Source organism: Branchiostoma lanceolatum, chromosome 3, assembly GCF_035083965.1.
Source record: "Branchiostoma lanceolatum isolate klBraLanc5 chromosome 3, klBraLanc5.hap2, whole genome shotgun sequence".
In the NCBI taxonomy this organism is placed as follows: Eukaryota; Metazoa; Chordata; class Leptocardii; order Amphioxiformes; family Branchiostomatidae; genus Branchiostoma; species Branchiostoma lanceolatum.
In genome coordinates this window covers 11,462,098-11,476,349 of record NC_089724.1, presented here as the reverse complement: position 1 = coordinate 11,476,349, position 14,252 = coordinate 11,462,098, and the positions used below count along the sequence as shown (strand labels likewise).

The 14,252-nt window shown below is 42.1% G+C and overlaps 1 protein-coding gene across 5 annotated transcripts in view; it reads left to right on the top strand.

Annotated features, from left to right (window-relative positions):
- The window catches only part of LOC136430256 (uncharacterized), a 37,243-nt gene that overhangs the window by 19,720 nt on the left and 3,271 nt on the right, over positions 1-14,252 (top strand). The window contains exon 1 of one of the 5 annotated variants that reach the window (XM_066420701.1): positions 3,150-3,203. The exons of 2 other annotated variants lie outside the window; for them this stretch is intronic. The gene's annotated coding sequence lies outside the window, so the exon portion shown is untranslated. Of the gene's footprint in view, positions 1-3,149; positions 3,204-8,036; positions 8,182-14,252 lie in introns of those variants that run through there. 2 more of the 5 variants (XM_066420702.1, XM_066420698.1) reach the window with 2 other exon arrangements.

The window sequence follows — 14,252 nt, the reverse complement described above, 5'->3', positions numbered from 1 at the left end:
GAGTTCAAAATGTTAGATCACAGCGAGGAGAACTGTTTGTTCTCTCCGTCCGTCATCACCGACAAGGGTCACCCCTGTAAGAGGCTACCCGTCTTGCTCATCTTAAGACGTCCTGTGGCAGGTTTAAGGCGTGGTGAAGTGTTTGCTCAGTCGTTTGTCGCAGCTATTATTGGTTGTGCAGTGACGTCAGTACTACCTGCCTATCCAGGCGTGACGTCAGCTCCAATCGTCGTTGACAGGTGCACAAACCACGAAGAGAATGCTCTACACCCGAGCCTTATTTATAGAACCGTTGGCCCATGTGAAGTTTGTTTTAGACTCTTACGCACGGAGGATGTCAGGAGGACTCACGCTCAAGCGGTTGTGAAAAGGTCCGAGGATAAACTACGAACGACATGCATTGTCGCCATTGTGTGATAAAAGAACAGCACGTAGAACGAAGCCCCTGCAAAATGTACATATACATCAGAATCAACTAAGACGTACCCCGCAGATTGTAGAAAGGGTTGAGTAACACACCCTTATACGTTAGAATTGACGTACCCTTTTCTTCAGTTTCATCGGTTGAAATATCTGTGATTACCTCCATGCAAAACGGAGGTTATATTGTAGGCAGTGTTTGTGTGTCTGTGTGTGTGTCTGTTCGTCACCAAGATAACTTAAGAAAGGCTAGATAGATTAGTTTCATATTTGATATGTTGGTAGGCTGTGAAAAAAATTGAACCTCCAGTTTAGATATCTCGTGTTCTGGACAAGCTATGTTCGCGATATTTGGATGGTAGATAGTTCTTGTGCTTGGGAAGAATTGGCATAAGTTTGTACCCCTATAAGCTGGCAGCTTGTTCTAGGACTACATGTAGGGGAGTTTTAAAGAAATATTTCAACGAGGATAATTGAAGAAAGGAATGACGAATTTTCATGATTTTGGATATGTAACGTTACGTAGCTAGCTTGGACAGAGATATACACGATGAAATGCAAATGGCCAACCTTGGCTGTACATGTAACCACGTGTTCTAACCAAACCAATAGATAAATAAATGAATTCAAATTATGCAAAATAGGACTACAATTGCATGGTCAATGAGCGAAATTATATCATAGCATTTTTTTTCATTTCTGGATGTTTTAGTGTAGTTATCGTTTATCTGCCGTACTTGTATAACCATAACAGAATGAATATTCATCTTCAGGGTTGTATAATGTGTACGTACCTTATAAACTACCCAGGGCCATTGGACACAGCATATTCTGTCTTTATTTCACATTCAAGCCAGTAGGTTAACCAACACCTACATCCACCTCTGAAAGAGAGACCGGTCATCAATGAGCTGTTCCGCACATCGTACGCCCTGGACAACTTCCAAGTGTGAGGATGTCTTTAATAGGCTAGGTTTACACACGCATTTCCAAGTACACTCGGAGCACACTCAGCCGAAGTCCGACTCAAGTGCGGACTGCTTACACACAGGGCCGGGAAGTGACTTGGAACGCCCAGCTGCGCCCGCGGTGTGACTACCGCAGTACGGTCTCGCTTTGAATCATTAAGTTGTGAAACAGATACCGAACAAGAGTCTGAAGACCCAAAATCCCCATGAAATTTGGTTTTATATATGATTTGTTTTATTATGGGGTCATAGATTTTCCTCATTACCAGCTGTTGGGACCTGTGGAATTCTTGTCCTAGATTTGAGACTAACAGATGTGACAGGTGTGACCTCCAACCACATGCCTAGAATAGAGGTGTAGATATTCCTCATTACTTATGCAAATTCAGTCCCAATCTGCATAACTTGCACTTCAGTTTGCACATCTCTGTCCAACCTACCTGCATACCAAATAACATGAAAATCTGTTGTTCCTTTCTTTAGTTATTCTCCTTAGAAGATTATTACAAATACGCCATTGCAGTTCCAGTGACACATACCAGGGGGCCCAAAATCGACCTTGACCTTTCTCCTCCCAGCAACTACCCACATACCAAATACCATTACAATCCATCTACACGTTCTTCAGTTACGGTGACATAAACATACACACACGCAAACACACACGCAAACGCACGCAAAACAATATCCCAATGAAAAAGTCTTTTTTCATGGAGATAAGAAGTATGGCATGAAGAGTGAGAGACAAATTTCAAAATTTGTTGCCAAGTGCCTTCACTGATTTTTATATGACCCCTGACCTGAGCATTGCATAACTCACCGGAAGCACACTTGACTTGAGTCCGACTTATTATCCTCCCAAACCCCCACGCCCCCACACCCCCACACCCCCGCTGGGCGACTTGAGCTCGGTTTCGAGGATACTCAAGTCGAGTCCGGAAAAAGGGCACTTGAGTACCCTAAATTTCTGTTCACATAGTCCAAAATCGACTCCGCTGAGTCGGACTTCGGCTGAGTTTGCTCCGAGTGTGCTTGGAAAATGCATGTATAAACTGGGCATTGATGTTGAGGGAGTGACTTTAAAGTTGCTCGTTATGTACAACCTCCTTGGTACACGTCATCCCGGAGGTGGAGCTGGACAGGTGATCATTGTATTCAACCTTTTTTATTATCAAAGTGGATAACTGAAGAAAAAAACGACGGATTTCCCTGATTTTGGTTAATAGGTACGCAGCAGTACTCATTATTACCGTGGAGAGCTACATCATAACCACATGGAGAGCTACGAAAAGCCCATGATGGCATCCTTATCCACACTTCCAGTCGTCAGGAGAGTACAGAGCTGACGAACAGTCCCACACCCTGGCAAAATTACGTGACTTGGCTTTAATTCGGTCGTGTCCGGTTTTCCTGGAACAGGCTTAGACACGCTCATTGTAAAAACGACGTGTGCCAGTAATTCAATTTCAAGACGAAGTTTCCTGTGCTTTCATGAGAGTCAAGCTATGTCATGGCGCTTTAGGGCTGACCCCAAAGTTGCGTTGCGCAGTAAAGTGCAGAAAATTTGAATGTGTCCCTACTTAAAATCTTCAAAACCTTTCTTTTCCTTGAAATTTGTTGCCCAATCTGGAGACTTTTTGGGTTAGAAGGAACAGGCATGGCCTTAGCTTTCCCATTTTGGTTGAAATTTGTTTAGTTCGCCATTTTAGTTGGCGTATGGATAGATGTGAGGTGTTGGGTCATGTGGATGGGTCAAAGGTAGGGTTTCTTTGGAACTACTAGCTTTCCTCGGAGTTTGAGCTGTACAACCCTAGGGTTAGTACTTTTATCTTTTATAAAGCCTTGTTTCAGTGTATCTTAACATGCTTTCCCATGGACAGCCATAACTTTGGGATCAGCCCTGTATTAACCAGGTGTAATTTTACACGCAGTTGGTAGATCGTAAGCCAGAATAGCTAGACATAGATTGTACTTGTTCGTTCACCCATGCTGGCTGGCACGTCGGTATGAGATCATCAACATAGATAAGGTTTGAACAACACCTGTCAAAGCTGCTCAGGTGAAGGCCGAAGTCATGGTCATATAACCGCGAAAAAGACACACAACAAAGTAAATGGCGTGGACAATGTTGAGAGGACAGTTTCAAGTTCAGCAGTAGAGGGTGCACTCCCCGGCCACTCCTTTGGCGCTCCCCGATCATGTGACAAAACGTTTAGGGGGAGGGGGGGTCACACGAGTGCGTATATTCAAGTACGTATGAGTTCCGTATTGACATTTTTTTTACTTATGTAAAGTTTGCGGCCGAAGAAATCGTGTTTTAAACTTTGCCCCACCGTTGTGCAGCCTGGTTATCGAGCAACAACAACACACACACATAAAAAAAGATTTCTTCGGCCGAAAACTTTACCTAAGTAAAAAAAAATGTCAATCGGAATTCATAAGACCTTGATATACACAACACTTACCAACTCATTCAGAATTAGGATGCACAAGTGTGACAGCCCCCTAACCCTTTAATAATTTTATCAAGGGGAAATATATGATTATCATTACTACATGGAGAACAACGAGAAGCCCGTCCTAATTCACACTTCCGATCGTGGGAATAAAATAAAGTACGGGCGGATGTACAGCCACACACCATTGCAAAATATCCTAGACGTGTCCGGTCGTTCCTAAAACCGGCTTAGGGGCTCACTTGTGCGTAAGAGGTCCGCATATTTCTTTTTATTCAGGTAAAGTTTGCGGTCGAAGAAGTCGTTTTTTGGGGGGTTCGATAACCAGGCTAGCCGACAGCACAACGGTGGGATAAAGTAACAATACAAGTTCTTCTCCACAAACTGTCAATACTGAACTCAAACGGACGTGATATGTGCACAAATGTGGCAGCCATCCTTACCATATTTGGTCAGTTTTTACCAGCACCCAGGGGGGTCTTGAATGATCTATTAACATCGTCGTTCCTATCAAGGCCTATCAAGAACTGTGGTTCCTACCTGAGTCAAATTGTGCCGCCGTCTTTGTAGATTAAGGGAACCGCAATCTAAGCCCATGATTGTAGGCCTGAGACATGTTTGAAGTGTTGAACATCATAGCCTAATATGTGGAAAATGTGCACTTAGAAACACGGCGGAATGGAATAGCAAAATAGCCCTCTGTAGGTGTGAGCGTTTGCAATATAATCAGTAGTCGCAGGACGGCGCTTCAGCCCGTGCAATGATTGCTGATGACCACATGCCCGTCGGGAAACTATCATCACGTCTATGGAAAGTGTCGGTATCTTGGACAAGCTATTATGAGAGCGTGTTTGTGCGTTTCTTGATAATCAAGGAAAGTATATGGATGGCTTTAGCTGTAGAGTAACTCTAATAAACGCAGGCAAACTAGCTAGATCCTCCATTGTGAAAGAAATGATGAAATTTTACATCCCAAAAGTTTTTGCCAAAAATGTAAAGTTAATCGCTTTGGGAACTCAGTACCGTTCCCTCTTTACACGAGCTTTTGGTCGTGTTCTGAAATACATCAAGTGCGATCTGTCGTGATACCATCACAGGAGACGACTGTAAACTATGCAGTACGGTACCTCATCCCCGTTTCTACTCCCCTGAAATATGGATGATCTACATCAATATCTTGAAGAGTAACAGAGAAGCGATTCCTTCTAACTCGCTGATGGTCTCCCAACACTAACTGTCAGTACATCAAGTGCATGCGATGCTCTTTAAACTGCATGCGATGCTCTTTAAATAACGTACGGCTACCCAAAGGGGAAAGCAATCTTACCAAGTGACATCAAGACGCTCGTTACCCTGTCATGTGTAGTGATAGCGGGATGTACCCGTGGTAGGCAATGCCCATTGGCCCTGGTAGTCTCCATATCTATGACGTTATTAAGGGGCACGGGAATATGGGACTGCAGTCGCGCAGGGATTTCAACATTATTACTTTGTTTATGATCACAGACTAGTACTTATCAGAAGGGAAAGATACGTATTTTGAAAGTTGTATTCTTTAGTTTAAAGAAAAGAGTTGTTATCCAAATATCATAAGTTGTTTTATTTCATGTACACCTATAAGTTACAAGTCGCATTTACCTCGACATAAGATACGATTAACTTGTATCAACCTATCTATATGAGTTTCTACTTTTGATGATAAGCGATAATTGAATAAACTCCCGATGCAGATAAATGAATCATTATTTACGAATTCAAACATTCCATCAAAAAGCTGTTGATAAACTATTGTCATCTGTATATAAAGTTATATGTATAATGACTTCCATCAAAATTGAAGCTGAAGTTTCATTCTGAAGCTCGCACTTTTATCGTCATCGCTCCTTCCATTAGCCGGTGATGTTGGCGCGGAGATCAGCAGTGCCTTAACAAACCTGGCGCTCCCCGTGACCCGGGGCGGCGACCGGCGCGTCCCTCTCCTGATGTCCCGCTTATCTGGGGGAGGATCTGTGCAGTTGATCCGCTGGATCTGGAGCACGCTGCGTCACAAGCGACAGCGGCCCCGCAGCAAGCGGACTGGCTCCACCCAGGATTTCGGACTGCTTATTCTAGACAATTCGCTTGATCGCAGATACGAAAGCCTGCCGTCGCTCCGCCGCTCTAAACTGCAGTTATAGTGTACGTGTGGCTGTTGAGTCATGAAGCAAAAAAAATTTCCCTCAGCAAAATGCTTGTTAAAGCATTGATGCGTAAAGATATACTTACATTTGAAACTTTTGTAGCAAGTAATAGGTACCGTTACATATAACAATCAAGACGCTAGAAATCGGCTTCAACATAAGCAAGTGCGAATTCAGATATATCGTAGACATAAACCTCAATGATGTAGATGCACTTGAGCAACGGCGATAAAACAGAGCGGTTGTCTTGTGCATGCCTCGAGTGACCATATCTATCTATCTATTCGTCACAGTTCAAAAACCTTTATATCGGCACTCGTCTGACGTACGGTTCTTAAGCTTACGCCCACGACAAAAAAAAACTTTGATTTAAATGCTTCAGAGTCTTTTGAACGAACGGGCCATCATAATTTGAATCATACAAAATGGTCCAAATTCCCATCGAAAGGTTTTCTGAACGGTTGAAATATGAGCGTGTTTTGTGTATCACACTTACTGTATATAACAAGATCTTGTTTTATCATTTATCTACATGACGCATGGAACTTGTGAACGTTTTGCCTTGAACCATTCAGTTTGGTCTAATACACAGGGTAATGTGAACCATGCTTGCTGGATGGAACAAACTCCACATCGCCAAGGGTTTCTGAACAGATTGAAGATATGACTGACCTTTGCTGTATAACAAGATCTTGTTTTATTGTTGGATTACATAACGCATGACACTTGGTAACATTTTGCCTTGAACCCTATTCACTACTTTGCTCTGCGCTACCTTCCGTAGTGTGATTACCCTGTGTGTGAGTCACGCTTCCTCCGGGGTATGTATGTTTGGAAATCACCAATAAAACATGGTGTAAAGCAAATGCAGGAGCACGACCAGTTTTCGTATGAAACATGGGGACTACACAACACGAAGTGACGTCGCGTGGTGCAGTGGCAGGGTGTTTGGCCCAGAACCCAGAGGTATTGGGTTCACATCCCCTGACATGCCTCCTTGACGTTGTGCCCTTGGTCATGGGAAACGCACTTTCCTCACTTCACACAGGTGAAAATGAGAACCTAGCTTCGGTTAAGGACGTCTCTCGGATAGGACGTTGAATGGAGGTGCCGTGTTTGAGGAGAGCCACGCCTCGAGCACATAAAAGAACTCACCACACCTATCGAAAAGAGCAGAGGTCCTTTTCGGAGTGAGTGGATCAAATAAATCTGTTCGGACATGCAGCTTGTACAGCCCTTGAGTGTGCGTGTTGCAAACAAACGAAAGAACGTCACGTTTTGTATCTACGTGTTCTTGTTTGTAGTCGTCACATGAAAGTGAACTTAACGAAAGCCTCGCCTATCTCCGGCCGTATGTTGAGTGGTCACCGTTTTGATCCTGACCCCGGGCTAATTTGGTCCATTAGACTGCGACCCGAACACCGCTTATTGTGTGACGTACTGAGATAAGAGCTCCGACTCACAACGCATGCGCAATCGTTTCGTACGTAGAGTATCAAGCACTACTTCATTTAGCGGATAGGATTATGAGGCGTAGGCTGATTAGATGGTAACTTGGAATTTTGTCGCTAGGATGGAAAAAATCAAGAGACTATAAAATTGTGCCACGTTGTCCGATTTTCCTTTGATAGTACCGATAAGTATATGTATAACTAAAAATGAATCTAATAGGCAGTTGCATGTTTGTTTCATTTCCTCGTCTATCAATATAGAAATTTCGTGCGATTTCGTGCATCATAAGTGCAGTGACAAGGCAACAGGTTGTGAGTACGTCCGTACTGAAAACAGCCATCTCCATGCAAATCATTATGAACTAGGAAGGACCTCACAAACAGAACCTAATTAGATGCGATTTGTCATGTTGGGCAGATCCGGATATAACAAACTACATATCCAGGGCAGAAAAGTCCTCACGAGATCATGTAATCCACTTTGCAATGCGATTAGAAATGTGCTATGACGTCACGCAGTGGTCACGTGGTTTCAGAGCTACGATAGAACAGTGCATAAAACACCCCGGCTTCACTACGTCCGCTCTAGACAGGAGGAAGTCTCGGCTGCGGTACCACAACTCTTACAGAGCTACTTCGAACGTCGGTACCTGCAGGAAGAAGGCTTGACGGGCTCCCAAGTTCCCAAGTACATTGAGTTAAGGAGGTAAGAGCCCAAAATATGATCGGTTTAGCTTAAACTTTTCACTCGACTACAGGTGCGTTGCGGTGTCGCCATTGCTGACTTTACTCATTGTCTTCAGTCGAAATGTAATATACATCGACTAAATGTGCAGCTTTGTCGAAAATTACACATTTAATGAGAAAAATTGATGCTGATTCGATTCGATTCTCGTCCAAAAGCCTATCTACGTTAGTGTGAACTAAGTATACGTCTGACCGAGGCACCAATTGGAAACTACAAAGAAAGAAAAAAAAAGGAAGAACTGGCCAAATTAAAAAGTCAGAAGGCTTTCAACCTTCGCTGTTGAAGATAATCACGATGTTTGGCCCGGTCATTGTAGGTCTGGTGCGAGAGGATTGAGTCTCTGTAGCCATGTGCAGTAATTGGGAGAATGAAGATAATGACTTCTATCACAAATTGGAGCTTTATATAGAAGCTGGGCGAGACAAATGATAGATAACAACGGAAAATGCCCCTCAATGCTATTGGGAATGGTTATATCTGCTTGAGAATGTATTTTGTGTGAACAAACTTAGAATGTGAAATATTCCCTTTCCTTTATTTGGAAGACCCTTTCTCACACGGAACGTGCGAGTATTATGTATTTTGTAATAAGTCATGCAGCATATCATACACGGTTCTAAATACTTCATTCAGGTGTAAAATTGACGGAAAGAAGTACACTATTGTATATAACCTGTCGGTGTGTTGACGACAGAACCGTACACATCAGCAGTATGTGCATGGACCGAATGACACATCCTACCGTTACAAGTTAATTGATAAAGGTGGTTAACGGAAATGTACGTGATAGTAGTGGCAGTTATGAGGGGGTGTAGCGTTCCAACTAGATGATTTATGTCTTCATTGCTTCCAGTCCAAATGAGTTTTTTATTTTTGCTCTGAAGCTGAAATTTTCCGAGTGTGTCGTTACCATGTCAGTTACCCACTGTATGGATCTCTAAGGCCTTTCCAATATTGTCAGGATGGCGTTTCCTTCGCGGTTCAGAAACGACCAACTCGCCGACACGACGTACATCCCTCTTGATTTATTCATTGGCCTCTTATATCTGACACAGTAAATTGCCTGAATCGCACGACATTCATCACAAACTGGTATGTATATATGGGAGACGGTGGCACGGACGCGCTTTGTGACCAGCAGGGTGACTATGAACGCTGAGACATCATTATAGTTGATAAGTTCATGGTTTCCTAACCACGTCCCTGTCATGTATCATACAATGAAGAAAGACGTACGCCTCAAAACCTATAGTCAGTGATGATATCCGTCTGCGTCTAATCCATTAATCCTTAAGCCATGACGTCCTCTCCAGTAAATCGTGTTCTTAATCTGCTTAGCACCTAAATTTGGCCACTTCTCTGGGGACCAAGCTTACCGATATTTGCGACGTTACTCCCTAACAGGATTATTCCGTCCAGTTTGTACTTTTAAAACATTTTTGTCTTCAGATCTGTACCTCAATCGACACCTGTTACAAGGTGTGCCTTCGTTTCCTCTCCTACTAATCGGAAGATGCAGTAGTGGTCCTGGTAAAGGCTCAATAAAAGCGTTGCAGTTTTCCAATGAGAAATTTCTCAACAGCTCTGCAACGTCCTGTGTCAACGACTATATTGGCCAATAAAAAGTATCTATCATGATGCATTATTGATGCGAAACTGCCGAAATAAATGTTGTGCTGTTGATTAAGTGACCAAATTGTCGTTGTAAATGTAACTCTATCCAGCGAAGGAACCAGGACAAGCATAAACGAAAACTGAAATTAGATGTTAAATGTGAGTTTAAGGTTATGAGTGAGAGAAATTCAGCCGTCAACAGTAATAACGATAACTTATACTTTCCTTAACAAACAGTGGGTATGTTTGGCATTAGCGGGGAGAGGTACATGTAGTACATGACCAAATACAAGTCCATCTACTGGTGTATGTAGGTTATGCAAGAACATCTGACTTTAGGTTTTAACAATCCTTGACAAAATATGCATGCAAGAAACACACTCAACTCCTAAAGACAAGGAGTTGTGGGCTAAGGAATGGGGAGGTTCTATCATTTTCAACCATGGGGAAAGTGATAAGAAAGGGGTTATGACATTTTTTAATAAAAGGTGAAATATAATGTCCATAACTTTGAAAAGGATATGACTGGTCGTCTGTTAACAGTTGATATCACCATAAATGAGTCAAGGTTCTGTATCTGAGCAAATGTGAATGCTCCGAATTCTGACAGTCCGACTTTCTTTGATGACGTAGAAAATTCAATTAAAAACTTGGGAGACGGTCGAGACAACATTATTCTTGTAGGGAATTTTGATACAGTACGAAATGTTAGACTTGACAGGGCGGGCAGTAACCCGAGAACCTACAATCCACGTACCCAACAAAGAATTTCCGAAATGTCAGCAGCACCTGACTTGGTTGATGTTTGGAGTTTTAAACATGCAGAGACAGCAAGATTTACATGGCGGAGACGACAACAAGCCAGTCGTATGGACTACTTTTTGGTCTTTTCCCGCTTCCTATTCTTGTTTCGAGTGCAAAAATTGCAAGTAGATTCAAATCAGACCATAGCTTTATTTCTATCTCAATTCAAACTGCAAACTTCTCTCGCGGCAAATATTCTTGGAAATTTAACCAATCACTTCTGAAAGACAAAACATTCATTGATACTACCGAAAGGTTTATAGATGAATTCAACAATGGCTCAATTCACCCGATGACAATATGGGATACGTTTAAATGTTGTTTCCTGGGACATGTGATTACATTCGTCTCAAGAAAACGCAAAGAAATCCAAAACCGTATTGTAGACGGAACAGATGCCTCAAGCACAATCACAATGCATATGAAAAAGGCGAGTTATCTGGATCACAGAGAGAAAGACTTCTTACTTTATTGCTAAAAACAAAATGAAGACGGCCAGTATAAAGATCCGACCTTTCTTACCAACTGGCGTCCGTTATCGCTATTGTGCTGTGATGTACTCATTTTGTCAAAAGTTATGTTACTTAGCATAAGAAATGTAATTGGTGATTTGATTGATAAAGATCCAAGTGGGTTCTTAAAGAATAGATTTATTGGAGGAAATATCCCTCAAATTCTTGAAATAATTCAATACTATGATAACAAAAATATACCCGGATCCGGAATGATTTTTAAAGCTGATTTTGAAAAAGCGTTTGACAAGCTTAGATGGGACTACATGCTAAAAACCTTGAAGTATTTTGGATTTGTTGTATCGTTTATGAAGTTCCGTCCTTTATAGGAATATTACAAGCAAAGTGATAAATAATGGGTTTATTTGAACCCCTTTTCCGTTATCCCGTGGTGTTCGCCAGGGATGTCCGCTCTCACCACACTTGTTTATATTATGTGTAGAATTATTAGCTAGGAAAATTAGGTCTAACAGAACTATAAAGGGACTAATGATGTATGGCCCCGAAATTAAAGTTTCCCAATATGCGGAAGACTCAATTTAATCCTCGGGGTTTATACAGACAGTGCAGAGATTCAAATTAATTTATGAATGAAGACATTTATTGCACATTTTTACCACACTGGGCTAAGTACAGGTCACAACAAAACAAGCATTAATAGCATCCTGAATGGTAAAATCGTTACTGAAAACGGGTAGTTACATGGAGTCTCGTAGTCGGGATTATGTCATCAATTAATATCGCATTACGCGGCCCTGTCCTACTTATCTAGTGAACTACCTTTCCGCTATCAAACAGACCATCGATTTTCGTAACGACGAGAGAACCATGTCAAAACAAAGCAAACAAGAAGCACACGAAAATCATTCTCCGAGGAAAGAAACGTTAAAAATCGCGACCACTTCTGGTCTCCGATCGAAAACTCTGCTTGGAGAATACGCACAAATGTATCATGCTGAAGTTTTCAAACGGGACTGAAATGCATCAGTTGGAGCAGATCAGAATACGCTAAAAGCTAGGTATTGCTGATTGGCAGAGGTACGATCGGTCGGATACAAAATGACAACCTGGCATTCTCAGATAAATCTACATGTAGCTCTTTAAGATAAGCTTAATGTGTAACGTTAGTACAAACCTTTCGAGACTGGAGGTATAGTTATGACACATATGAGTTGTATTGTTTATTTCTATGTAAAAATAGATATAAAATGCTCTATCTCATGACTAATAATGCGTGGTGAACAACAAGAACGGTAGTAAAATGATAAACTATATCAGTTCTAACGTGGAAATGTTTAATGACAGAAAACCAATCGATTCTTATACGGTTACAAACCTTCTGGAAAGATTAATCCCTCAAGACAACGCTTATGAAACAGTCTTTGATCATTTTGATGGTATGGTTTTCAGCACTAATCAAAACTAAACATAAAGATATGTAGCTCCTGCGTTTAGTATAGAGATTGTTACTGCCCGAAGTTTGCTTGTTTTACCAGTTAAACATTAATGCTGTCCACGGTAACATAACGGTTCTTCTGAGGACAGATATCGACAGTGTTCATCAAATGGCAGTCACCGTGCCCACTGGCATGTTGGTGTCTCGTTACACAGGCAAGAGTTACACAAGCAATTAAACAGCAGATCAGAACAGATTACTTCGCGCTAAATTATCCCGGAGTCTCCCGGGAGATCAGGGCGTTTCTGCAGGGCCTGTAAACAGACTGTGTCACGAGCAACTATCCATGTCTACAGGTGATAGGATCTTTGACGTCTGTTACACATTCAAATGCTGCTCCCGTAAGTTCTTGGAAATCTGTTTGAAGCTAATTTTAACATCACAATGGGGTCTAGCACACAATACTGTATTTTCAGTAAATAAAAACTGTCGTTTAAGACTTCCGGCATAATGTTCTTCCGCCATTGATTTCCACCGTGCACGTGTGCAGGAGCCAGTCAAATATAGCACCACCTCACCTTAACTACAGAAAATGCATCTGCTGTACCCTTTGGCAATGTGACATGTATGTATCAAATGCGTTAGAGAGCAAATGGCATTTCCAGTACGAAAGGTCGTCATTTTTACATTGCACAGCCTGCTGTAACGTTAATCAGCAAATGCGGGTTAACATATCTGCCCATGGATGTACCTGTAGTTTAACTGGTAGCAGCCTCACAGTTGAGCTGCTGGTTCCAATCCTTGTTGGGTACTTGGAGACCCCGGTTCAATCCCGGGACAGGACATCTCTGTTGGGACTGAACCCGTCTTTCGCAAGGGCCGTAAGGGATGGAAGTTCTTCCTTTGAAACCATCCAAAATTTCGACCTGTTGACTTTTTAAAACACACCTACTCGTATCTGGATCTGTGGCATGTTGCACTCAAAGGTTCAGGGGGGACCAGGGCATTCTGTATTCTTTGTCACACTTCGTTTGCTCGTTGCGATGTCACTTTTGCATCTTTAACATCAGCATCAGTGGAGCTCTGAGTTCAGCTCATTAACCGCATTAAAAAGCAAGCTAATCAGGTCTGGACATCAGGCGATGAACCTTTACTGTCAGACGACCTTTACTGAAGAGCTCGTCACGAGGCAACAATCCAGTATTCAGATTTAGTTTGATATAGTACATACAAGTTTAATGCAGTGTCTGTTCCTTTGTCCTGCAATCGCTAATCTTCATCACACAGCCAGCTCAATTGTCCATATGCTCATGTTCTTATCTATACACATAATCCTATCATTTTTATTGAAATTTTGGTAGCGATGAATATTTCATTATTGTGCAGGGAAAAGTGGCATTTATACAATCTGTCAGGAGATCGGGGTCTACATAGGACGTGTGTTTATAGTCAATTCAAGTCAAACAAACCATAATGATATGATAAGTACATTGATGTACATGTATTGTATATGTTGGAGGGGTTGCTGTTTGTGCTTTTGTCATCTGCATGTCAACAGCGTCACATATCGACTACTGTCGTCACTGCAGTCTGAGTAGTCATACGTTTACCCCCCCCCCCCCCCGGGCCCGGTGTACCGTAAGGCCACAGCAAGTCATTTTTATGGATGACATCAGCGCGCTCAGTAATTTTCGCCTGATTTC